At 39.1% G+C, this 27,009-nt stretch overlaps 1 long non-coding RNA gene across 1 annotated transcript in view; it reads left to right on the plus strand.

Moving 5' to 3' along the window:
* Positions 1-2,849: 2,849 nt before the first annotated feature.
* LOC118009519 overlaps positions 2,850-27,009 on the plus strand; it is an 89,522-nt gene continuing 65,362 nt past the window's right edge. The window contains exon 1 of the long non-coding RNA XR_004678957.1: positions 2,850-3,622. This is a non-coding gene — a long non-coding RNA (uncharacterized LOC118009519). The remainder of the gene's footprint in view (positions 3,623-27,009) is intronic.

The following is a 27,009-nucleotide window of genomic DNA, read 5'->3' on the forward strand; positions in this document are numbered from 1 at the left end:
TTGTGTTCCCTCTCTCACTGCATCTCTCTCTGTCAAATAAATAAATAAAATCTTAAAAAATATATATACAAAGAGTTCATGCCACTCAATTGCAAAAATAAAGAAATAAAAATGAGCAAAGAACCTGAATAGACTTACTACAGTGAAGACATATAAATAGCAAACAGGTACAGGAAGAGGTAATCAACATCACTAATCATCAGGGAAATGCAAATCAAAATCACAATATTACCTCACACCTGTTAGATTGTCTATTATCAAAAAAGACAAGAGAAAACAAATGATCTGCCCCCAGGTCATTGCAGCTTAGGTAATATTACATGGATAAGGAGATTCGCCCAATTTACAGAACCATAGAGATAATAAAATAGATGTTTTAAGCTACTATGTCGGGGTGGTTAGCCATGCAGTCTTGAATAACAATAACCTACATTGCTTTTCCTTCATTCCTTTATTTCTTTGTATTCATCAATTTCTCAAATAGTCATAGAATCTTTTAGTCAAAACAAATTTAATTCAGTTGAAATCTTGTTTTATTTTCTATTTTTAATTTTATTTTGAAATTTACAGTGGAGGCTCTCTCCAGTTAGTACCAAAGCTATGGTAAAAGAGTAATTTCCATGCATTCTACTCCCTGGTCTCTTGAGCCCTGGTGGCATTATGTGTTGCTGCTGTCATTGGTTACCATGAAACTGCTCAGAGCGAAGTGAATTACCTTCACTCCCTCTGTTGCATTTGTGAAAGCAACATGAGGTTTGAGGGTGGCCAGTTTATGGTGACTGTCAGCTGTACACTCATTACTGACCAAAAACATTCCCATAGATGGTAGTAGGAAACATAAATGTTTAGAAAGCTTGGATTATGGCAGAGGGCAGTAACTGCTGTAATAAGGAACATTATTTTGAACAAATGCAAACTAAAAATCCTTAATAGAATGAAATTGAAAAAAAATTAGCAATACATTTGGGAAAACATAATCCTTGTAAAAATACATATCTAAACCAAATTTTCTTCCAAAGACTTGCCTTATCACTGTAATTTCACTGCATTTATAATGTACATGTTACTTCTCCTAGTCATTAGTTTTCTATTTACTAATGCATTCAACCAATACTTACTAAGTTCCTTACCTGTGCCAAGCATGGATATGCTAGGTTGTAGAAATAAAAAAGTGAGTGAGAGAGTATTAGTTTAATAAGACAAGTAGACAAAAAATCAAAATTCAATTTAAGTACTAAACGAAGAGTAAAATAAAGGATACTTTATAATAAAGGCAGCCTGAGAGGCTAAGGGAAATTCCCTGGGATGAAATGACTCAGACTGCAGCCAAGTCTTGAAAGATCAAAGGCTTTGCCTACCCATTTTGAAAGGTCTTTGGTCCACAGTCTCCTTGCCAGGGTTCATCGGGCAGGGCAAATATTTATTGAGCATGTTTGCAGGGCTCTGGCCTTCGTCCCTGGTGAGTCAGCACTCCTCTCTCTCAATAAGGATGAGTCCTGATCCACAAAGAGGGATTCTACACCCAGTCAGAGCTCATCCAGTGGCTCAGGAAGGGTTGTACCGGTCAGACCTTGAGGACTGAGTATTCCTGACTTTAGTTTTATCTATTGACCAAGAACAGAATTATTTAGTCAACTTTGTTTTATACACATCTCCAACCCTGCACCCCAACATCTCTCTTTTATTGAGCAAGTCAATAAACCTTTTCTTTCCCTCAACAAAACATAGCTACTTATCATAAGCCCTATTGGACCTTTTGCTGTTACTTTCAATATTTCAGTCTTGAGATAAGACTGGTAGCATTGCATCTGGTTGCTTTTTATATTACTGGAACAATATTTTTTATCTCTCTCCTGTGTGGGTTCTGTCTTTTTTCACTCATCAGATTCTTAGAATGCTAATGATCTCATGGATGCTACACCAGCCCTATCCAAAAAAAATCTGCCATGTAAGGTCATCAGCCATGGTCACCATTATGAAGTAGGGAGGTGAGGATCCCCAATTTCACCACAGAAGTACCAGGCAGCCTCTTCTTTAAGTCCTATCTTGACTGCTAAACATGCTGAAAAGTTTCTCTAGAGGCCAGTTTCCCTGGATTATTCATTTTCTGGCAGGATAAGACTCAAGATCATCTAGTCTGTAAGTCCCAAATTGGCAGCCTGCAGGGCAAATTTAATCAGCAGATAGATTTTGCTTGGTATTCATGGTATTCATTAAACATTTTGAGTAAGGAGGTTTACAAAACTTAGAGTTCACATAAAAATGTGAACTTCTAGCTTCTTTTTAAAAGTCAGAAGATTTGACATAATTCATCCCATAACAAATTAGGAATAGTTATTGTGGAATAATAGCTACTTCCAAAATAGAGACCTGTGTTTTCCACCTCACCTTAGCCCACCCAGTGAACTGCACTTTGAGTCTTTGCATTTATTTTTCCATTCCTGAACTAATAGTCCAACTCCTTCATTTGACAGAAAACGAAACTGAGATCCAGAGAGACCTCAAGATTTTCCTAGGCTTAGAGCTCGTTGTATAACCAGATCCAGAACTTGAACATGGGTCTCTTTGCCCCACTGTCTACTTCAAGGTGTTGTCTTTCTCTCTTATTTGTGCCCAGAAGCAGCTGCTCACCATTGACTGCTCAGGCTGGAGTCCTAATAAGGGCTGCAGAAAGGCCAAATGACATCAAACTCTAAGCCAAGAGTAATCATGGCTCACGTTTTACCCTATGGATTTTGAAGAGGTTTGATTATTTTGACGGTTTTTTTTTTTTTTTTTTTTCCGCCCAATACCTCTTTTCTTTTCTGTGGCACATTGGAGCAGGTGGATGTGAAAGTAAAAGCAAGTGTTTTTCTGGTCCTTGTACATCTATGTCCCACGAGGGGACACGTACTTGCTCTTCACAATGACTTCTAGCTAGCTTGATGTGGAAAAGCCCACTTGAGAGATTATGTCAATGTCACAGATGGATTTTATGACACAGATGCAGTAGATTTACATTTGGGGCCTGGTTAGCACACATTATTGTACACCCATAATTGTGAACTTCCTTCCGATAAAACATCCTGTCAGTTCTTAAGGAGTAGATGCTTTTCTAAGAGGTGAGATGGAGCTTTAACTACAGAGCCCTCCTTCACACAAGCCAGGAGCAGAGTAGAGTTCTGAGAGATAAGCTTTTCCTCTTATCTCAACATATTGGTGAGTTGTCACAAGTCTTACTTGTTCCCTGGGAAGCTAACAGAAAAATAATTCTATTTTTAATGAATGAGAGGCCCATCCCAACAAAACTGGCTACAGATTGGCTAGAGCCCATTTTTTATAACCTTTTCCTTCCCCCAAGACTTGGCCAGGACCTCACAATGAGGTGCTTTGTGAGCCTCACGCCAAGGTTGATTCGGCACCTCCGTCACAGAGAGCATGTGCAGACTGTGACAGGCTCCCAGGGAAGCCACTTCCCACATGAACTCTTCTGGTTCCCTCACTGGTGTTCAGGAAGAGGAGGTTTGTTCCTCCCGGTGAGCTGGGTGCTATGACAGATTAGACTTTTATGCGAGAAAATAAATCCTGCCCATTTGATGTACTGCTTTAGACTCAAAGACCTCTTGGGACCTGGGACTGTAAGGTAAGCAGCGCTCTGCCACAATTTTTGAACTTTGAAACTGTGAATGTAATTTGAGGACGTTCCTTGAAACTTTGTTGTTTAATGTGAGACTTTAACATGCTGCCTTTTCTGCTGCCTTTAAGAGTAACAGCTCACTGTGAAACATGCACACAGCTTTGGTTTAAAAAGACAAAAAAAAAAAAAAAAAAAGAGCCATTGCTTAAAAAAAGAAAAAATTCTTCCATAATGAAATAGTCACGTCGATTTGTTGTACTTTTCAACTTGTGTGGAAGTGTCCAGGATGGGCTGGGTTTTCTCTCTGGTTTCAGAGTAATCAGTGTCCTTTAAAACGGGATCGAATTATCTTTGCCACTTGAAAAATGGGTGTGTGTGCAGGATTAATTCTGTAGAGAGAAAAGCCCTGTGGAATTGTAACCAAATATCAGTCCAGGTCTGTGGGTCTTTATCACAAGTGTGGCTGGGTGCTTGCTAAGGCACGGGAGGGAGTTAGAGGGGGTTAGGGCAACCCTTGTTGCCACAATTTTGTTAGCACTGCTCTGCAAGACCTCGAAAATCTGCTGCGGTCAGGTGTTGCTGTGTGTAGACCAGTTCCCTGTGATTGTGGCAAATTAAGTTGGGAAGCTGGAAGTTATTACAGTGTGCAGACTAAGAGCCAGTGGTTTGTCAGACAGAAAATGATGCAGAACAAGTTCAACAGTATATAACACAGTTATGTGTCTAATGTTAATGAAACCCAATCTTTTTGGAGAAATTTACAGGAACTTTTAGTGTTTTGGTTCAAGTTTGATCAGACCCCAAGGCCTTGCTTTTAGCTCTGTAAATAATCTATATCTAAGAAGGTGTCACTGTAAAATATTTCTGTTGTAGGGAGAAATGATGCTAAACCTTCTTTCTGTGTTCTGGAGACCATTCAGGAAAAGACCTCCACTATATTTACACCGTTTCTTTTCTCTTAAATCTTTGTCCAGATGTTTCTCCTACTTTCCTACTTGCCTTTATCTCTTCCCTAGGGACTAAGATACTGTGGGCATCTTAAACTTCCCCTGAGGTCCCTAAGCCCCTTCCTGTGCCCTCCTCAGGGATAGCACCAATGAGCATCCACACAAAGCATTCAGATTCTTGCTCATTATTGTCTTTCTCATTCTGGATAGTGGTTTACATTGATCTATCAGCCCCCAAGGCACAGTCCTGTGATACAGATTGCCTCCTGATGCAACAGGCTGAGATGAGGCCCAGAGGGGCTAGGGCACCCCACTTGAAGTCTGAAGGAGCGGGGGCGGGGCGATGGGGGGGCTGGCCTAGATGCCATCTCCCCTCCTCCAGGCTTTCTCCCTTCCAGGACTAAGCTGCCTCACCTGGCTCCAGGTATTTCCACGAGCCTACCCTTTGAACCACATTACTGATTAGCTGCACACAGTTTGGGCGAGGTACTCATTCACTCCAAGGATCAGAATGTTGAAGCTACCTTTGGTCTGGAGGGAAGAAAATTTCCCCGCCAGGCATGCAATGTGGGGGTCTCTGGAACCAAGAGGGGCTATCTGAGGATTTTTCTCCTCCTCTTGTTGCTCTGTTTCTTGCTCGTCTCGGCACACGTTTTTAAAACAGTTCAAGCAAAAAAGGTGAAGATTCCTAAGGAAGTGAGGCTGAGGTTGTTTACTTTGTGCAGCCAGGACACCCAGGATGCTAGTCTCAGAGGGATAAGCAGTGGGCTTGGACTAGCATTCCAGTGTGCCATTGCCTCACAGAGTTATTTTTAACTTGACAACATTTCTACACATTTGCAATCCAAATACCCCGTACGTGAGAATAAATATTTAGGCAGTGTGTTAGCTTCATTAACCAGTCACTACATCACAGCCATTCTTTGTAATTCTTTTTCTTGTTCTAAAAAAATTAAAAGAACAAAAAAGGAGGTGGGGGAAGAAAATGGTGGAAACAGGGGTAAAATATATTGCCTTTGGCAGTTCAGGAAAAAATAACCTAATCAGAGACCAGAAAAAAAATTTTTTTTCAAGATTTCTCTCTTTCTTTTATCAAAAATGACATTTCTCCATTGAAAGATTCACTCAGGTTCTTGTGTTTTTCATCTTTGACAGCCCTGGGTCTTTTCCCCATAGTTATGCTCAGACTCTGATAGGAATGCTTGCAGGGCAGTTCCCAAAAGGTAGGCAAAGGCACCAGAATTCTAGGCACTAGGAATAAGAATTCTCTGTCACTGTAACAGCCAAACCCTGATGAAATCACCGCCATTCTAGAACTCACATATAAAGAATGTCTCATTTGTCTCTAGAGCTAATAGTTTCCTTTATTTTTGTTATTCTTACTTTTCATTTCTTACTGAATAAATGAAAGCCTGAAGGAATAGGAAATTAGCTGCGATGATTTCATATCCCATCTGAAGCAAGTTCCTTTAGTCATTCTACAGGCTTTCACTGAGATTCCACGGGCGTGCAAGTCTATTGAACAAATAGACTTGCTCTATCCCATGGTACACAAAAAAAGATGTAATTTTTTTATTTTATTTTATTTTATTTTATTTTATTTTATTTTATTTTAAACAAACCCTAGGAAGGCTAACGCAACAACTTAAAAGTTAATGATCCTGACTGGATCCTTTTACAGAGAAGATGGAAAATAATTTAAATATTTTGTTTTAGGTAATATGGTACATTACGCAAAATCATATAAAGTACAACCTATCACCTATTTGCCTGGAAGCCACACTTAGAAGGATTAAGAAGGGTTCGCTGGCAACTCACAGGAGCTTTTGGTGACTCCTATACACCTTCCCTCTCAAACAGCCAAAAGTATAGACCAGGAGGGAAGAGCAGGGCCAAGCAGCAATTGTGGCCCCTGGATCACACTGATTTTTAAAATAATAGTAATAACAGGCAGGTGGGTCAAGGGAAAGTAGCATGGGAAAACTATGGGTGGGAGAAATTAAATGTATGTGATATTCTTGAATTCCTACTGGTAGAGACATGGGAGGGTGGAGAAATTGAGCAATTTCCTTGAAACAGGTCAGTATAAAGTACTTGGAACAGAGTGCTTGGATAGCCTCCTCACTGAGTTTATCAACATTTTTTTTTTAAAGATTTTATTTATTTATTTGAGAGAGAGAATGAGATAGAGAGAGAGCATGAGAGCAGGGAGAGTCAGAGGGAGAAGCAGACTCCCTGCCGAGCAGGAAGCCCGATGCGGGACTCGATCTCAGGACTCCAGGATCATGACCTGAGCTGAAGGCAGTCACTTAACCAACTGAGCCACCCAGGCACCTTCAACATTTATTTTCAAGTAAGAGGTTATTCCCCCATTGGTGTCTTCAGACAGCTTCAAAAGGAACTTATACATACTGCTAAACTTTGCCAAGCTGGCAAGATTCTAAAAAATAGGTTATTAAAGGAATGGTTTGCAGAGTATCCAAAGGAGATGCCAGTGGATCCCTAGAATCCAGGATAGATTCACTTAAAAGAAAATCATTGGGATAGTCGTGTTTTTTTTTTCTCTAATGTATTACTGGCTTGGTCGATGGTAGTATGTATTTAGCCAAAAGTAATTTGGTCAAAAGCAAATTAGTCAACACAACAGATTAGTTAAAAATGAGTATCTTCCATCATTATGCGTTAAAGTATGAGTGATGAAGCATGGGACAGCTTTACAGCACTATAAATATCTTTAAACACTCTTTTACAGTTTCCAGAATTCATCTTCAAACAATTGTTCTGTTTACACTGTGTTTAAACAATTAAGGTTTGCTTAGGGAACAAGAATCCAACAAAAGGGGCTAAATACTTGAAACGAATAGAGTGATTGAACAACTGACTACAGTTGTGATTTATGTATTATTTTAGACTTTTTAAGCAACACATGCTTATTATGGAAAATTATAATACAAACTAGAACACATTTTTAAAGATAATCCCACTTAATAGCGTCAATTGATGATTCCACATTAGTGTATGACGGCCTTCCATATGTATTTCCTATGACTACATGTGATATTTTACCTACCATATGGTATTTGGAACTTAGCATATTTTTAAAAAACAATCCACCAGTTGTTGGGCATTTGCATTCTTCTAATTAATTGCTGAACAGTTACATTGTTTCAGTTAGTCTGCATTATAATAGCAATGCTTGATAGGAACAACTGGCTGGAAATGAATTAGAAATTTTAAAAATCAAACTATTGAGAAAAACCATAATATTGACAAAATACATAAAGTACAAAATGGGTCGCAACTCTATCCAATAGTACACAAAAATGACCAACTTTGAAACCACACTGATTGGCATTATTCTTCTTTATCTAGATCATTGTTTTAAGAAAATTGTCTTCTTGACCAAATTGCTTTTTGTCAAATTGCTTTTAGCCAAATTAAATCTGGCCAAATTAGAAGGAAACAATAGTTCAAGGAAATGCAACAGACAAAATGTTCATGAACTTCAGTGGGGCATTGTGTAATTTCTTCATGATATAATTGGAGACAAGATTAAGAAATATGAGCTGAATTAATGCAATTAAGCAGATTAATAACTGGTTGAATGAACATACTTAGAGGGTGCTTCTTAGCAACTGGTGGGGGAGTGTCTGATGGCTTATAAAAAACTCTGTTCTTAGTCCTATCCTAATAAATACTTTTGTCAGTGTCTTGGATAAATGTATGTTAAACAGATTTCTGGATATAAAGCCAAAAGGAATTAATACATTAGTGTGTTGACATCATCGAAATCCAAACACATCTTAACAGGTTAGAATGATGATCTAAATTTACCTAGACTATTTAACAGTGGTTAAGTGTAAGATTATTTACTTTGACATAAATATAGATGATCAAGTAAACATTGGAAGAACCTGTACCTGTAAAATAAGGCTTTAGGATTTTGGTTGATGGTAAATTCCATATGGTGTAGACAAAGAAGGTGATGTGATTTTTGGTGACATTGTTAGAAGCATAGGGGAGGATGCAAATGTAAAATGCTATACCAAACCCTGTGCTACCTCTAGTACAAGCTTCTCATCATTGTCCCATCCCCGGTGTGACTTCCATTGCTTCTGAATACACGTGCCATCCTTGAACTACCCTCAAACCCTGAAGTCCAAATGATGGGCCAATCCAGATGATGACCTCAAGACTTTCCACTCCAAAAGATCTATTTATTTCAATGTTACTGAGGCACCTGTGGGTGAATATGGAGAGGAGGGTAGTACTTAACCTTGCTGGGCAGGAGAGATCTTTGAGATCTTCTACAAGATTGAGAATAATGATTAGATTTTGTAACAAAGAGTGGTTGGACAGTTAGGGCCCCACAGGGACAGAGTCATAAAAGAAAATTTCTTCATATCGTGATAGTTAATGAGCATTAAGATTCTGGATGGAGTGGAACAAGCTGAGGAAGTCTAAAAGGACCGTGTGAGGCCCAGGAGATGATGTGTAAACAGAATAACTAAACCCAGGCATGAGAGGTTTGATGAAGTATGAGTGCACTCTGAAATGATTTAAAGACTCAGGAGAAAATGGAAACCATCCATGAGCTGGTCTCTTCTGCCTGTCCCACTGCTAGGACTATGTTTATTTACTTGGGAGAGGTTTCTGCGTTCCTTTTGATTTGTTTCTACAAGAGTTGCTTTCCTGAGCCTGTGCTCTTTTTCACGCATCTGCATCTGCTGATTATTGGCTTGAGCCTGTCTTTAGTTGTTGTCTGCAAGTGATTCTCAGCAGGCTGTGATTTCCATTACTCTTAATCCAGTATTACAGGAAGGAAGGCAATACCTAGTATGGTTTCAAGTACATGCTTAGGGTTAGATCCAGGCCCCGTCACTTGCCAGCTTTGGGAAATGCACTTAAGTTTTCTCAGTCTGTTTCCTCATGGGTAAAAATAAAATCATAATAGTATTAACAAGTTAGGGTTGTCATGAGAAATAAACTCATGCATAGTAAGCCACTTAGCATAGTGACTGGAACATTCAATTAAATTTTAAATTGCTATTGTTGCTGCTTTTAATTATCCTCGATACCAACCTTGTGTATCCTTTGAGGATGACCAAATACTGATGTAAAGTAGCACGGTGGCTTTTGGGGCTAGAAGCAATTACAAAGACTAGCCAACTCTCACTGTAATAAAAGGTAAGACCCAGATAGCTTTAACAAAATAAGATATTCAGAAAGAAGATGAAGGACTAGCAATGACCATACCTTCCACTCACCTCATCACTCACAGTCCCAGGAATATTTTTTACAGTCTCCATCTGGAACATACCACCATGAGCATAAAACGAACCTCTTTCATATAAGAAGACCCAATCCTATTCATGGGAGGTTCTATTACTAACACGTTATAGACAGAAATTTTTTTTTCTGAAATTTTAAGAGAATAGTACACTAAGCCCTCCTGTACCTTGCAATCCAACTTGAACAATTATTAACCCATAGCCAATCTTATTTTATCTGTACAATCCCATGGTGCCCACCTCAGATATTTTTGTGATGTGAATCTAAGACATCATCATTTCATCTGTAAATATTTTAGTTTGTACAGACTTCGTTTTAGCATTGTACTTTTTCGCCCCTCAGGGGACATTTTTGATGGATATTTGAAATAATTAAGTCCAAAGTGTTTCAGTGCAACAATTATTCAGAATCCATTAAAAAGGATAATTTTGTAACAGATTATATGAAGAACTTTTTTACCAATGAAGAGTTATCAAGCTCTTTTCACATTTTTGCATCTCTGAAATCGGGATGAATTTTACAGTTGATGGCAAGTGATAGTTTGAGTGATATTTTTCTTTCTTCATACAAAATCTCATGATCTGTCTCAGAGAATGATGTCTTAGAAATGAAGAAATGCAACAGTTGGGAAGATAAATGGGCACACACACACACACACACACACACACACACCCCTAAAACTACATGTTTAACTGCCTATTCATCCAGTTTCCTATATATATCTATATAAACAAGAAAATGAAAATGAATTTAAATTAAGTTGATTCCATAAGTTCTGAGAGGGCAAGGTAGGTATTTCTGAACATGTTAAGGTACAACCTGGAAGGTCTGGAAAAGAGATAAAAACCACAGAAGAATTTTATCTCAACAGGTGTGGAAGCATACCTAATATGGAGTATGAAGCTTGAAATTCTCAAGATGAAGTTGTCTCTCCTTTAATATTTCCATAGTGAAAATCCTCCTTTCTTTATCATCACTGTTGTCCTCACTCATCACTTTAGCTTTCAGAAGTTTCTTAAGTGGAGGTCACAGAAATGGCATGGTGTGGTGAACATGACAAGAGAGGCAGAGGGGGACGTGTGGTGGCCCCAAGGAGCTGGAAAGTCACGTGACTTAGATGTGAAACAGCCGGTGTATGTATGTGGCTGCTCTGTTTCTGTATTAGCTCGTTTGACAAGCAAATACATCTTCTGAACATTTTTAAAGCTGCATGGTAAGCAAGGTTTTTTTTTTTTTTAAGTCTGATGTGATAAGGGATCACAAGATCTAGGACTAGCTGTGTGACTTTAGACAACTTATGGTTAATGAGGGTCCCCAGGGGGAAGGTCATAAGTCAATGTCACTCTCCTGGTTCAGTGCAAGCCATTGAGCTAAATGTGTTGGTATATTTTGCCCTTGACCATGGGGACCTGGAGTAAACCAAGGCATAAAATAACCTGACATGCACTTTGGATTCTCTGAACCTCAAATGAAAAAAATAGACCAAAAAACTTACTCTTTACATCAGACTATAATCTTCATGAGGGCAGGTACTTTTGACTCTCTTGTTCAGTGCTGTATTTCCAATACTTAGAGCAGTGGCTGACACATAGTAGGCGCTCAATAGATGCTGAATGGATAGATGAATCTTAGTTCCCAAATTCTGGGACAAAGGCTATAGGAGAGAGAATATTTTTCTAGCAGTTGCAACTGGTTCAAGAATGTTCACTCAACACTGTGTAAACTGAATAGATAATGTTTCCCATATATATGATTTACCATTTTTTCAAACATACAAAGGTTCTTTTGTGGTTCATACAAATTTTAAACCATATAACTAATATTATGTGAAATTCTTTGATAATATAAGCAAACTTTACCTAGCACTTAGTTTAACAGATACTCTAGGCACTTTAGGCTTCACAACATCCTGTGAATCTCATACTTTATTTATTTATTTATTTTTTTAAAGATTTTATTTATTTATTCATGAGAGACAGAGAGAGAGAGAGAGAGAGAGAGGCAGAGGGAGAAGCAGGCTCCCAAGGAGCAGGGAGCCCGATGTGGGACTCGATCCCAGGACCCTGGGACCATGACCTGAGCTGAAGGCAGACGCTTAACCATCTGAGCCACCCAGGCACCCTGAATCTCGTACTTTAATTATCCGTGTTCTGTGTATGAGGTCACTGAGGTAGAGAAGTGAAGTGATGGAAATCCAAGCAACCTGGATACAGATGCCTTGCTCTTAACCACAATACTCTATTAATATTTCCAAGGATCTTCTTTCTAGCTCAGTACAGTAACTCCTACACTAATATAATATCTAAGATCATGTCCAGCCCATAAATGGTGTGATTCTATACAGTAAGTCCCGATCCACATATTAGTAACATTAAAATAGTAGCACCAAGTGCATTCCCAGAAGCACTGGCCATTTCTTCTAAGATTCATGGAGGAGATGTATAAATTTTCCTCCATTTAGAGATTAGGAAGGATTTCCTCCATTTAGAGATTAACAAACTGTGGCATGCCATTCCGAGAAATTCTGCTAAAAATCCTGGGGTCAAAGGAATGTTTAGACCTTACCACATGGCTTAGTCTCATTTTAGCAGAAGCTTCTCTTCCTTCAGGGGCAAGTCAGGTTATTTTATGCCTTGGTTTATTCCATGTCCCGGTGGTCAAGGGCAAAATATACCAACACATTTAGCTCAATGGCTTGCACTGAACCAGGAGAGTGACATTGACTTATGACCTTCCCCCTGGGGACCCTCATTAACCATAAGTTATGACACTCTAGAGAACCCTGGAGAGAGTCAAAGCTTGGAATTCATTTTATTTTTAGTCTAATGGTTCCCTCTTCTCTCATTTCAGATCAGTCCTTTCTCAATGGCTGCCTCTGAAAGCCAGCAAGCTTCTAGTTGGTTAAACATTACTTACCCTCATTACTGAAAGAAAAATAGGAGAGCCAAAATAAAGAGACACTTTCTTCTGTAACAAAAAAATATTCAAGGTAGTAATTACTCCATTGTCTAAAATGATTCTGTTAGGCATTGTCTTTCCATCAGGATTAACCAGTACAAAGAAACTGGCAAGAGAAGGGACCTGGTAGAAAAAATATTGTTTTCATTTAGCTGCTGGTTAAAAGGTAATTTGAATGTGCTTATTACTTACTTAGAGGTACACAAGTAACCATTAATTCTTGACCATACAAAGATTAAGTATCTGTGTATTGGTTTCCTTTTTTTTGTCCTTAACATGATTGCCTCCTGAGTGTTTTGTAGTAGTAGATCAGAAGTTCTTGACTTTTTTTTTTTTTTTTTGGGGATCATACACTCCTTGAAAAATGCCACAGGGTTGCTACTTTGAAGATTTTTCATAAATTGCATGAAATGTCCAGGGGTTCAGGTATTCTCTTGTTTTAAACCCCACCCAAAAGGAGTAGTAGGTAAAAACACAATCAAACAGTGACCTTAAATAAGAAGCAGGAATTTGCTCCTGAGGAGCCTGGGTTGTGTTGTTGGATGATTCACTGATTGGTACTTGACCTTGAAATGTTGGCCCAATAACAGGGACCCCCTCAGGCCCTCCTTTATTCTCATCATTGGGACATTCACAACATAGTTTATCAACAGTCTTTCGCACAGTCTCATGTTATCTTTTTGGTCAAGAGGAGTAAGGTGACTTAAAGCATGGTATCTGAGGTTCAAAGCGGGCAAAGGACTTGCTCCAAACAGCAGCATGTATAAGACAGAGCGCCAGCACTGAAGCCAGGTCTGTTGGATTTCTTCGAGGTGAGAGACGGCATTGTTAAGTTCAACAGTTGCAGCAAGCTGGGAATGCCTTAGAGGGAATTTTCACCCAATGCAAAATCAACACAGTTCCATAAGTCTCAGAAGGAAACCTCAACTGACATGTGCTATTTATATGGAACCCTTGGTGTTTTGTTCTTTCTCACCATGACACCAAAAACTGAACAATCGTAAAAACTCATTGAATGGATCTGCTACTAAATCCTTACTGAGTGTAGTGTTATGTGTGACAATGGGCCACAAAGAGGAAATAGGTAGAATGCAAAAAGCCTCCATGGGTAGTTTCACTTGATGGAAAGGGCAGTGGAATGGTGGTATGGTGTTGAAAAATTAGTGCATCCTCAGCACTTGTCCTCTCAGGTCCTGAGGGGAAAGGACTTGTGATTTCTTGGGTCAAAGAAATTTCTATGTTTTGTCTCTGAAAGGACTGGGACAGCCACCACTGTCTGTACAACCTAGCTCCCATTCTTCCTGTTGAGGCAACATAGACACTTCCCTTCCTGTTATAAGCTGTCCGGCTGCCATCAGAGGAGCGAGGTCAGACTTATCTTGGAGGAAGAACAGTGCTGCAGCATCAGGCTTAGGCAAGTACAGCAGAAGCTGATGATCTCATTCAAGGCAGTTTGGAATCATGGGCCTCTCATTTCCCTTTTGGTGAAATCTGAGAGCCCATCTGCCTTCCTCCTTCCTGCTCTCCTTCCTCCCTCTTACTTTCCCACTTCTCTCTCTCTGTCCCTCTCTCCCTGTTCAGAAATTACAGGGAGGGAAATATATTTGTAGATAGTTAAGGATCTGTTGGACTGCCTCTATATACTCTGACTGGCTAGGTCTTCTTGAAGACCAGAAGTTCACCACCTTGATAAACAAGTTTCATTTAAAGATTCAGGAGATAGGTGCTCAAAAGGTTAAGAGATGGCCCAAGGCCACAGAGTCCGCTTGGGGGCTAGAAGTGATTCCTAGTGATGCCTTCCCTCAGTTTCACCAAATTGCCTCCCTAGATATTGCTATTGGGAAGAGTGGCTGAGCTGAAGGCTGATATGGGAGTGTGGAAATAAATGAAGACCACCCAAATGAGAACAAATGGAAGTAATTTATTTGGCATTTATGATAGCAGGAGAGTCAGCCACCATCACATGCACTTGGCAGAGATTCAAAGGCAGGCAGAGGAGTGGGAAAGCTTTACAGGAGGAAAAAGAGAAGTCTCAGGGTGTGACCCCATTGAAGGTTTTTGGCGTGCAGAAGCTGGAGGAGGGCTAGCTAGAAGTGGGGCTTCCTACATGATTGCTTAGAGGAGCATTTTTGGCCGATTAGTCCTGAGTTGGAAGCAGGGATTAAAAATAGGGAAGCTGACAGTCCTTGGTGAAGTCGTGAATGCTCTGGGCCATTGCTGTGGAGGCTGTGGTTGGCTTCCTGGGCTAGTTGATGCAGAGGTAGTGTGTCAGACCTCTGTAGTCACATATAGCCTGGCCATCGTCACCTTGTATATTCTCTCAGGAGGGATTGCGAAGAAATGCAGCCCTACTCCAGTCTCCCAGAGGAGACATATCAGTGATATCTTTGAGGCTTCCTTCTGTATCCTCTGTGTTCCATCTATCACAATTCTTTCCTTGAGCAATCTCTATGACGTACCCACCTTTCCTCCCACCAAGGCCTTGTCCAGACATATCATGTCCTTTCTCAGGAACTGCTAAAACTCGGACCTAGCTAGACTCCTATCTCCACTCACCTGACCCTTAAGTCCATCCAGCAAACTGGCTACTCTTAGGCTAATGTCCCCTGACCAGCTGCCTTTTGTGACACAGGCCCAAAGCAAATGAAACAACACCTAACATAGCTCTATCCTAAACAGTCCAGGTCAAATCTGTAAAGCTTTCTGCCTGACTTTCTAAGTCCCTTTATGGTCTGGCCCACATGGCCAACCCACTTTATTTCCCCCATCCCTTGAGACTATGGCCTCCCTCCCTCTCTGGCACCATGGACAGGAACCCATGCAAAGAAAGAGCCTGGACTAGGCTCCCAGTGAGTTAGGAGTTTGGTCCTCAGTTAAGCCGTGCGGTTCGTTTATGTTGCATGGACACAGACTGTACCCTCACACCAGTAGTCACCACAGAGAAATATGTCCTAAGATCAACCCCAATTCATCTTTCAGATTTTTAAAGTATTTTATGATTTAGAAGGCATTTCTTCATATTCATCCTTTCAACTGACTATCATAACAAAGCTAGGAGGAAGTCTAGTGCAATATTGCCCCCATTTATAGGTGAGAAAATTCATGTTTTCTTAAGTTAAGTGATTTACCCCAAACTTACACAGATAGTAGGTTTGAAGAATAAACGAGTAAACATTTTCATAGTCTCTATTCCTAGAACCATGCTCTGGGTATCCAGCTGACCACTTGTATATATATTTTTTCTGACTGCCATAGAACATTTGGGCAATATAGAAAAGGGTAAAAAATGAAAGAAAAAAATCACCTATAATTGTGCTCCCCTAAGGATAACCATTTTTAACATTTTGTATATTTCTTCACAGTTTTTTTTTACTATTTTTAAATAATTGATCCCAAAGTCTATATAATTTGCATTGATCTTTGTTATTTAAATATACGACTAAGGCATTTTCCCATGTTTTTAAAATTCATAATAAAAAATTCATGACAAATATTTGATGCATAATATTTCCTCTTTTGCACATACAAAATGTAATAAACTATCTCCAAGCAACGAAACATTTACTTAGTTTATAGCATTTGTATTTTTGTATTTTTTATTTTTTTTTAAAGATTTTGTTTATTTATTTGACAGAGAGAGAGACGGTGAGAGAGGGAACACAAGCAGGGGGAGTGAGAGAGGGAGAAGCAGGCTTCCTGCTGAGCAGGGAGCCCGATGTGGGACTCGATCCCAGGACCCTGGGATCATGACCTGAGCCGAAGGCAAACGCTTTTTTTTTTTTAAGATTTTATTTATTTATTTGACAGAGAGAGAGACAGGGAGAGAGGGAACACAAGCAGCGGGAGTGGGAGAGGGAGAAGCAGGCTTCCCCCTGAGCAGGGAGCCCAATGTGGGGCTCGATCCCAGGACCCTGGGATCATGACCTGAGCCGAAGGCAGACGCTTTAACGACCGAGCCACCCAGGCGCCCCAGCATTTGTATTTTTTTAAATGCTGCCTCAATTTTTTGTTCCTACAGTATCTGGGATCCTTTACTAGGAATATTCTAAGATTTCTATCATTGAAAGCAATATTATTTGATATTAGAATGTTATTTTCTAGAAAACGTGCTTTAATTCAAACTACCGTCAACAGTGGAAGGTAATAAACACCTCGTCTCACTCTCACTGACCCTGAATTTGTTATGTTCTCAAAACCTTGCTAACTTTATGGAGAAAACAGTGTCTCATTTTAACTTGTAGTATTATTGTTTGCTGCTATTGAGACTAATTTTTTCTCATACATTCATAAGGTTATTATATTTCCTCTTTGGGAAAACTTTGTCTCCTATCCATGATAGGATTGTGGCAGTTTTCAAATTAATGAATATGAGCTTATTTTTACCCATTTATGATCTCTTCTGAGGCAGCTTTGAGGGAGTACAATAGAGCATGGCATACGTCCTATTTCCACAGATTTTGATTTGTTGTTTCCAGGAAAGCAGCTGAAAGCATAGGGACCACATCTGGTACAGAGGGTGAGGGTTTTCTCAATAAAACTGGATTGGAAGGACCTCAAGAATAGTCATTCCATCCTCCTCTTCTTATATCCTCAACAGGGACTTGACCCAATCCCAGGACACACTGAGGTACATTAGCAAACACTTTGTTTATCAGCTTAGGAAAATGGGGAGACATGTAAAGGTCAAGCAAAGGCCCGTGATTTGCCAGAGGGCAAATCAGGATTATCCTGTGCCCTTGACTAGTCTCACACATTAATTGGACTTCAACCTCTTCTGGGCAATTCTGTTTAAGAAGAGTATTAATGCTTTCAAACAGTATTTTGACAACATCTCTGGTAGTCTTTCAATTACAAAATTTTCAAAATAAAGCAAAATTTAACTTCGTTTCATACAAGCAATAGAGCATCTACATATAATCAAGTTAACAAGCATGATAACTTCAAACTGATTGGGAATCTCTGGTAAACAGTTTTGGGGCCTGGGCAATAAATAAATTAATGATGATATATTTGTGAGCCTGTGTGTATATTAGAATATAATAAGATTTTTTTTTTCTTTCTGGGAGGTTATATTACTCTTCTCTCCTCCTTCGCCCTTCCCTACACACATATATATACTCCCTAGTAGAGTCCCTATTACGCCTAAATTTTCAGGACTAACAAAATTCAGTATATGTCAGAGCTTGTCTTACCTTCTTACTTCCTCTTCCCTTGAGTGTCTTTACGAACCATGATTTTCAGATCAATCACTTGGGAAGGTAGACTTTATCAGTATTTGTTTCTAAAAGAGAACCAGAAGTTGAGAGGCAAATCCTCTGTATCTCTTTCCTTGTAACCCCAACACTGCGATTTGGTATCCGATTTAGGTGACTCCAAATCCCTAGGCTCAGACCCCATTACACTTACTGACATTTGAACTTGCTTTCTGGGTTCAAGAGCAATTGATTCTGTTTTTTATTAATGACACTCTGAGCTCTGGCTCTTTGAGTAGTCTTCCTTGCAGAAATCTAAGAAATAAGGTTATTAGATAAAATACAAGGCACCCAGTCAAATTTTAATTTCAGGTAAACATCAAATAAATTTTTAGTATAAGTATGTCCCAAATATGGCATGGAACATACTTATAAAAAGTTATTTGTTGTTGATCTGGAATTCAATTTTAACTAGGTATATTTTTATTTGCTAAATTTGGCTACCTTACCAAGGAAGCAATACCATCTATGAACTAACAGCACAAATTGAATAGTTATTTAGTGTCCTACCTCCCTGACACAGCAGTGAGAACCACCAGCAAGAGTTACCATCAAAGAACTGCACATCGCAAGCGCCTAGGCTTGGTCAGAGCCAGCAAGTGAAGGCAGGAAGCAGACAGCCAGGCAAAACCACAGGACTCAGGATCACTCCCACTGATGTGGGATTATTCTAATTAGAGAGATTTTAACAATTAGAGAAGTTTTAACTGTCAGAAATATCTTTTCAGACAGTGACAAACTATAAGAACTAGCACAGATAATAGTGCTATTTCAGAAAACAAAATCTTACTTAATGTTATTGACATAAAGAAACATGTGAATTTAGCGAAGAAAAAAACTGTACAAATATGAATCAGTTACAAGAAAAATCCTGGTTCTACCTGGGCTGGAACCTTCACTGGGCACACACCGTCACTGACCCTGCCCCGCCTACATACCTAGCCTCTACTCTCCTCCCTCAAATGTCCTCAGAGGACCTCTCAACTTTTCAAAAGCTCTGTTCAAACAGAGCATTGGCATCTCTGGAATTTAATGAAGATGGTTATCCAAGAACAGAATGTGAAATCATATCAGGTATGATTTAAGCCTGTGAGTAATCAAGATTTAAATATTTTGTTTGGGCAATAGACATAGTTTCCCAGCTTATAGTATATGCAAAGTTTGAATTTTATCAGCAGTGGTATAGTTGGAGTGGGGTCAGGGGGTCAGGGAGTCAGGGGATCAGGGGGACACTAAGTCTGGATTAGTTAGCCCAGAATGTCATTTTGCTAGAGAAACAACAGCTGCATCTGATGCCTGAAAGACAAATCTTAAAAATTGATTTTCCCCCAAACTTTGGACCTACTAATTTCTTTTGGCATGCCCAAGTAAAATAAGACTTTTGATTTGCCCTCCAATTGCATCTCAGTGAGGATATTTTTGCCTTTGCATCTCTGGTGTCTTCAGCTGGTAAAAAATTATTGGTGTGAAGAAGAAAAAGTATGTTGAGAAAAAGACACTTCAGGCTAAGAGGCAGAAACTGTCCCTAAATTAACAAGTGACTTAACTTTAACAATTTGGATTTCTTATGTGCCAGAAGGGGAAAGTACTATCTACTCTATTTTCCACAGCATTTATGAACTGTAGACCTAAGAGTACTCTGCAAAGTTAAAAGCACTATAGAAACATAATAATCCTATTTGTACACTTTTGTTCATAGCAACATGACTCACAGTACCAAAAGGTGGAAACAATTCAAATGTCCATCAACTGATGAATGGATACACAAAATGTGGTAGACCTGCAACTAAGCATAATGTGGCCTTAAAAAACCGGGATCCCGACACATGCTATAACATAGATGAAACTTGAAGACATTATGTTAAGTAGAATAATCCACTTAACAAAAGGACAAACAATGTATGATTCCACTTATTATAAGGGACCTAGAGTAGTCAAATTCATAGAGACATAAAGCAGAGCAGTGGTTTCCCAGGACTGGGGGAGGGGGGAATGAGAAGTTACTTCTGAGAGGGGACAGAGTTTCAGTTTGGGAAGATGAAAAAGTTCTGTGGATGGGTGGTGGTGATGGTTCCACAACAATGTGAATGTGTAACTGGTCAAAATGGTAAATTTTATGTTTTGTATATTTTACCACTTAAAAATAGATACTATATATATATATAGTGTATATATATATATATATATATTTTTTTTTTTTTTTTTACAGAAAAAAATACAGTAATTAGAAGTGATAGATTTGGGGAACCTGGGTGGCTCAGTTGGTTAAGTGTCTGACTTCGGCTGAGGTCATGATCTCAGGGATCTGGAATCAAGCCCCACACCAGGCTCACTGCTCAGCAGGAAGTGTGCTTCTCCCTTTCCCTTTCCCCTTTCCCCGTTCTTGCGCTCTCTCTCTCTCAAATAAATAAATAAAATCTTAAAAAACAAGGAAGTGATTTACTGGCATAAGTAGTATAGGTAGGTTGGAGGAAACCTTCACATTATATTGGGCTAATGTAAAATGGCGGGCTTAGCTACTTACATCAAAATATTATGGTATGTTTGCATATGTAACGTGAAGAGGCAAGGTGACCTTTAGACAGTTAGGTCTAAAACTTTCAAAGCAAATTAAGGATTCTAAAGGAAGTTTACATGCCTGTGTTGTAAGAATAAGTTAAATAACTGCTTAATTTTCCCCAGAATATCCCCCAAGCAAGTCAGGGAAATATTTGGAATATCTGTATATTGTCTACATTTTGAACTTTAAATCTGCATTTTCAGAGCCTCTGCTATATGTTTTGATACCTCCCTGTGCTTCCAGTATTTTAACATATATTTTAGTACTTACCTGTGTCCTTTTCCTGATAATACTGTGAGGTGTGTGTTGGTTGACTTCTTCAGCGTCAAATACATAGTACCTGGCATAGGACTGGGCACTTAGCAGGTGTTCAATAAATATTTGTGGAATGAATGAACAGATGTGCAGGAGTGATGGAATCATAAGTTAAGCATGTTTTCGAGCTAAATAGACCTTATAATTTCTATCACCCCAGGGCGTGAACATGTCCTAACATGTTTACACCAAAGACCCTCACTGGAGAGGTACAGGGTTCAGAGTGCTCTAGGGAGGGTTCTTGAGACTGCGGGATCAGTACAGGGTTGGTCTAGGCACACTTGCCCTTCTCAGGTAACCCGCAGGGGTCTCTGGTCTGAAAGAACTGGGATTTAAAGTCCTGGCCATTGTCTTCTCATTGAAATCCCCTTGGGAGTATGGGTTTCCACAGGAATCTAAATTATCCTGAGGATAATTAAAAGTTCTTTTAATGTACATATATAAAGATAGCAAGATCTTTATATATATACATTTTACATTGATGTTCCTTTTTTTCTTCCATTTCCTCCTTCTTTCTCTCGTTCCTTCATTTCCTCCCTTCCTTCTTCTTCCTGTCTTACTCCTTTCCTTCCTTCGTTCCTTCCTCCCTTCCTTCCTTCCTTCCTTCCTTCCTTCCTTCCTTCCTTCCTTCCTTCCTTCCTTCCTTCCTTCCAAATACTTATTGAGCAGCTGCTATTTCCAGGGACTATTTCTAGCATGAAATATAGAGCAGGGGAAAAACAGACTATATAAAATCAGAATTTAGATTCTGGTAAGGCAAGAGGGGAGACAGGCAATAAATAAATACTTAGAATATGTAGTGATAATTGCTATCGAGAAAAATAAAGCAGGAAAGTGGGAGTAAGATGCTGAGAATGTAAATAGAGTGGTGGGAGAAGAGCAAGGCAAAACAGGAGTGTGGCTGGCATGGACCAAGAGTGAACAGCATCATTAACTTGCTTGAATTCTTCCACGCTAAGAACCTCTGTTTCATGTGTTTCCCATTTTCAAGTGTGTTACTGCAAGTGTCCCATGGGGTCCACACCAGCATTTCCCTGAAGACTTCAAACCTGTGCTACCACTCAGCAATCTGGGAACAAACTCAGGAACCTCCTTCTGGCTGATGCTATGCCTGTGTTCATGTGGAAATTTATAAGCAATTTACATTTGTTAATTCACTCATTTACTTATTCATTAAAGTCTACTGACTGCTCATCACTCTACAGAATTCTGAGGAATCAAAGATAATAAAGCTCACAGTTCATGCTGCTCAAAGGGTTGGTGCACACACACATACACACACGTACGCATGCACGCACGCAGATGCTCAAGGATTACTCCCACCTAGGGAATTTAGGGTTGGAATGGGCTGGGAGAGGACAGAATACTTCATTTGAGAGCAAAACAGGGATTTGCAAAGACAGAATGTCTTCATTTGAGAGCAAAACAGGGATTTGCAAAGTCTCCATTTATTACAGACTCTCAGGTCATTAATTGTTGACTGTAATATATTAGCCTCCTTGACTGATGTATTAAAATTGGTATGGAAAAATGCCATCAATTCTTGCCAATAAATACATTTCGTCTCTGAAGGAACCATCCACTGTTGCAGGTCAGATTTCAGTTGCATAATACTTAGCCAGAATTTTAGCTCATGCAATGCAAAAGGAAAGTTTATTATTATCATTTATTTACTATAGAATAACATTTAAATTTGAGTTAACCTCTCGCTAATGATTGCATCTGAATTTAGAAAGACATTAGGGATTAGGTCGGCTTGCCCCATTAAAGTCAATTATAAGAAAGAAGGATTTATCGTATTAGTTTGTATTTCCAAAGCAGTCAGAATTATAAAATGCCATGCAGTTATTTTGTGTATTCTTATTCTCAGCATCGCTCCAGGGGGCTAGAGACAGAGCAACCAGTCCCTTTTACAAAGAGAGAAATGAGTCCTGCTCAAGTGAGGAGTGGCTTGTCAAGGGCCATAGGATGGGTATCGGCAGTAGGTCAGAAAAGAAACCCCAAAGTCTGACTCTGGAAAATATTCTTTGGATCAAAGCCTCCTTCCCTTCAGTCAGCTGCAGAAGACTTAGCAGTATGCAAAAATCCAGGCAGAAGTATTTCCAGAACTTTCACTTCTGACTAACCAAAGTAAAATCATGAATTAACCTAACAGTTTTTGCACCACAGGCAGAATACTTCACAGAAATTTACCTGTTTTTATTTTCAGTAAATTATATTTTAACTTTCTACCTGACTGTATTGCATTTTTTTGAGATATAATTCACATACCATAGAATTCACCCTTTTAAAGTGTACAATTCTGTGATTTTAGAATATTTCTGACATTGTTAAATCATCACTGCTAGTTCCAGAACATTTTCATCACCCCAAAAAGAAACCCCATTCCCATTAGCAAACATCCTCTATTCTCCCCTTCCCTAGCCCCTGGAACCACTCAGCTATTCTCTGTGTCTGTGGATTTGCCTATTCTGGCATTTCATAGAAATGGAATCATACAATATGTAGGCTTTTGTTTCTGGCTTAACACAGCATAATGTCTTCAAGGTTCATCCATGCAGTAGTACTTAGCAGTATTTCATTCCGTTTTAAACAGTGGGTACTAGTTCCATTATATAAATATATCACATTTTCTTTATCAGTTCATTGGGTAATGAACATTTGGATAATTTCCACTTTTTGACAATGATGAACATTCATGTACACATTTTTGCATGGACATATGTTTTCATTTCTCATATTTGCACACTTAAGAATGAAATTATTGGGTCATAAGATAACTCTGCCAAACTATTTTTCCAAAGTGGCTGTACCATTTTACTAACCCACAGCAATGTATGTGGTTCCAATTTCTCCACATCCTGGCCAACACTTGTTACTGGTTCTCTTTTTTACTGTAGTCATCTTAGTGAATGGGGAGTGTATCTTATAGGGAAAAGTTTTGATTTGCATTTCCCTAATGACTAACGAGGTTGAGCATCTTTTCATGTGCATGTTGAGCAGTTGTATATCTTCTTTAGAGAAATGCCTATTCAAACACTTTGCCTATTTTTTTTTTTTAAGATTTTATGTATTTTTGGGCGCCTGGGTGGCTCAGTTGGTTAAGCGACTGCCTTCGGCCCAGGTCATGATCCTGGAGTCCCGGGATCGAGTCCCGCATCGGGCTCCCTGCTCGGCAGGGAGTCTGCTTCTCCCTCTGACCCTCCTCCCTCTCATGTTCTCTGTCTCTCATTCTCTCTCTCAAATAAATAAATAAAGTCTTTAAAAAAAAAAAAAAAGACTGGTTTAGGAACCCAGAAAGAGGGTGAAAGATAGGCTTGAAATGGACATTGAATGACTTCCAACATACTTTAATGTCCAAAGTAGTCAGAGACTGGCCAACGTTCAAGAAAAAGGGAGCTAGAACCCACCTCTAAATGAGACCAATGTCAAAGAATTTGTATGCATCTTAAACCTGTACCAGACATGATGTTAGGCTTTAGGGAAAGAGATTAGAAAGACACTGCTTCTTTACCAAAGGATCGCAAAGTTTAAAAATGACTGTTGTTAGGGTGATCATATCATATAATTTATTGTCTAAGCCAGGTACTTTTTTTTTTTTAAAGATTTTATTTATTTATTTGACACACAGAGAGAAAGCACAAGTAGGCAGAGAGGCAGGCAGAGAGAGAGGCAGAAGCAGGCTCTCCACTGAGCAGGGAGCCCGATGCGGGACTCGATCCCGGGACTCCAGGATCATGACCTGAGCCGAAGGCAGTGGCTTAACCAACTGAGCCACCCAGGCGCCCTAAGCCAGGTACTTTTGAGAGTGAAATATTTATGCTTGGATTAGAATAATTATGCTTGGATTAGAGGCATGACGTGGAACGATCCCATGCAAACTGAAATGATAGTCATGCTAATTTTGGATACATTGAAACTTACTATATCAAAAGAGTTATGGAAAGCTTACATTTTACTTTCTAGAAATTTCACCACTCTTTTAGTGCATGAACTTTTATTTTGGAAAGAAACTGTGTTGGGGAATGGTTTAAAACAATAGCAATTATGAGACTCCTGTACATACCCAAATAGTCAATGATAAAGATCACATTCTGTTATTAAGAAAAACAGATCTACAGTCTCTCTCTAAAGCTCTATGTTTCTTCCTACATACCTGACTTCTTTAAAAAAAAAAAAAAACAAGAAAGTTGCTCAGTAAAGTAAACTTGTGACAAAAGCCAATATTTATGAAGATGAACAAGTTCAAAATTATCCTTAGTATAATCTACTCCATCTGTCACATTGCCTCTTCTATTTTATTTCTGCCATGCCCATTACTGAATCTTATTTTTACCTAAGTTCTTCTTTAGAATAAAGTTTACTCTAAGAATTCAACCCTCAGGGTTCTCTAGGGTAAAGAGTGAAAAATAAATGCCCCAAAGACTTTCAACATTAAAAGGAATTTTTTTTTTTTAATCGCTCATTTCACATTCAGGTATAGAGCCAAATTAAGAAACACCTACTGGGCAAATGGGAGAGAGATAGTGTCATTCTCCATCCCTAGAACAGGCTGTTGAGGCTGCAAGACACTTTATGCGAGTCTCCAGACTTGGCACTCAAGTGGCAGAGAAGAATTTCTGTGAATAGGAGAAAAAGGAACATGAAACTTTCCTGGCAACGTGTTTCGAAAGAATTAAAACCACTGTGCTAAAAATAAAACTTCAGACAAGCTGTATTTCATAATGACTCTTCTTGCTTGTATTAATTAGGGAGGTTTTTAAACTTCTTACTGCTTCCGATTAAGTATTTTAAAGTCAGTCGCTCATGGCAGTTGAATGTACTGGCTTTACTTTCTATTTGAATATGGAACATGGATTTCATTTATGACCTCTTTGCCCTGACCCCCAAGGGCAATTACATATTTATTTTTCACTTGAAACCTAAATTATCAAGCCATCATCTGTATTTTAAAGTGCTTTGAGATCTTTCAAGGAAAAGTGATGGGTGAATGGATTGATGGATGGGTGGGAGGTGGATGGTTGGATGGGTAGAGATGTTCATTGAACCAGTATTTCTTTTGAACCTATTTATTAGGTGACATGCTCTGATTTAGGGCTGGGGATACCAAAAAGAACAAATGCTGATGAGATCCTTTTCATGGTATTTATGTTCTGGTGTAGCCAGAGAAATAGTAAACAGGTCAGTTATAAACACAATAATTAGAGACTGTATTAATGGCCTCTAAGGAAATATACAAGATGACATGATAGAAAGTAACTGGCTGAGGTGGTGGGGGGTGGGGAGGCCTGATTAAGACTACTAGGAAAAGCCTCTCAAGGAGGTTATATTTGAGCTAAGGCCTGAGAGGTGAGAAGCAGAAAGCCATGAAGTTAAGAGAAGTGCATTTCAGACTAAGAAAATAACAACTTTAAAGACCCTTTTATACAGTAGCATATACACAATAAGTGTGTTAGGTAGCCTAGAATCCAGAAACAAACAAAATACAATAACTAGAATTTTGCTAATTATCTAGAATCTAAGTTATCTGGATTCTAGGTAATTTGATCAAACTAGGTCTGAGTGTCATTCCAATAACAAAATGAAAATGACTAGTATGAGAACACAAACTACTCACTAACTAGCTGTGATTTGAGGCAAGTTTCTTCTGTAGGTCTTCATTTTCTTATCTATAAATTGAAAGAGACCATACCAGCTGCTTTCTGAAACCTCTACAGCTCTAAGGCCTTCCTCAGAGAGGGAAACTGAGGCCCAGGCAAGGAGGAAAGTGAAGGAACTAGCCTTTACTTAGGAATTGGGGACTACTACATGGGAAACCCTTTCCATAATATGTCCCATTCAATCCTCCCAGTATTCTGGACTAAAAAGTACCTTCCTGTATTACAAACAGGAAACAAAAGCACACACGAAATAACTTCTAAGTCTACCTAGCTGGTAAGTGGCAGAGCTGAGATTTAGCCTTAGAGCAGCTGACATGAGATCTCACTGGAGTCTGAAAGATATGGGTTCAAATCCTGCCTCTGCATCAGCTGATGAGCATGTGCAAATCACTCAACCATCTGAGACATG

This window comes from Mirounga leonina, unplaced genomic scaffold (assembly GCF_011800145.1).
Source record: "Mirounga leonina isolate KUSES-001 unplaced genomic scaffold, KU_Mleo_1.0 Mir_127, whole genome shotgun sequence".
In the NCBI taxonomy this organism is placed as follows: Eukaryota; Metazoa; Chordata; class Mammalia; order Carnivora; family Phocidae; genus Mirounga; species Mirounga leonina.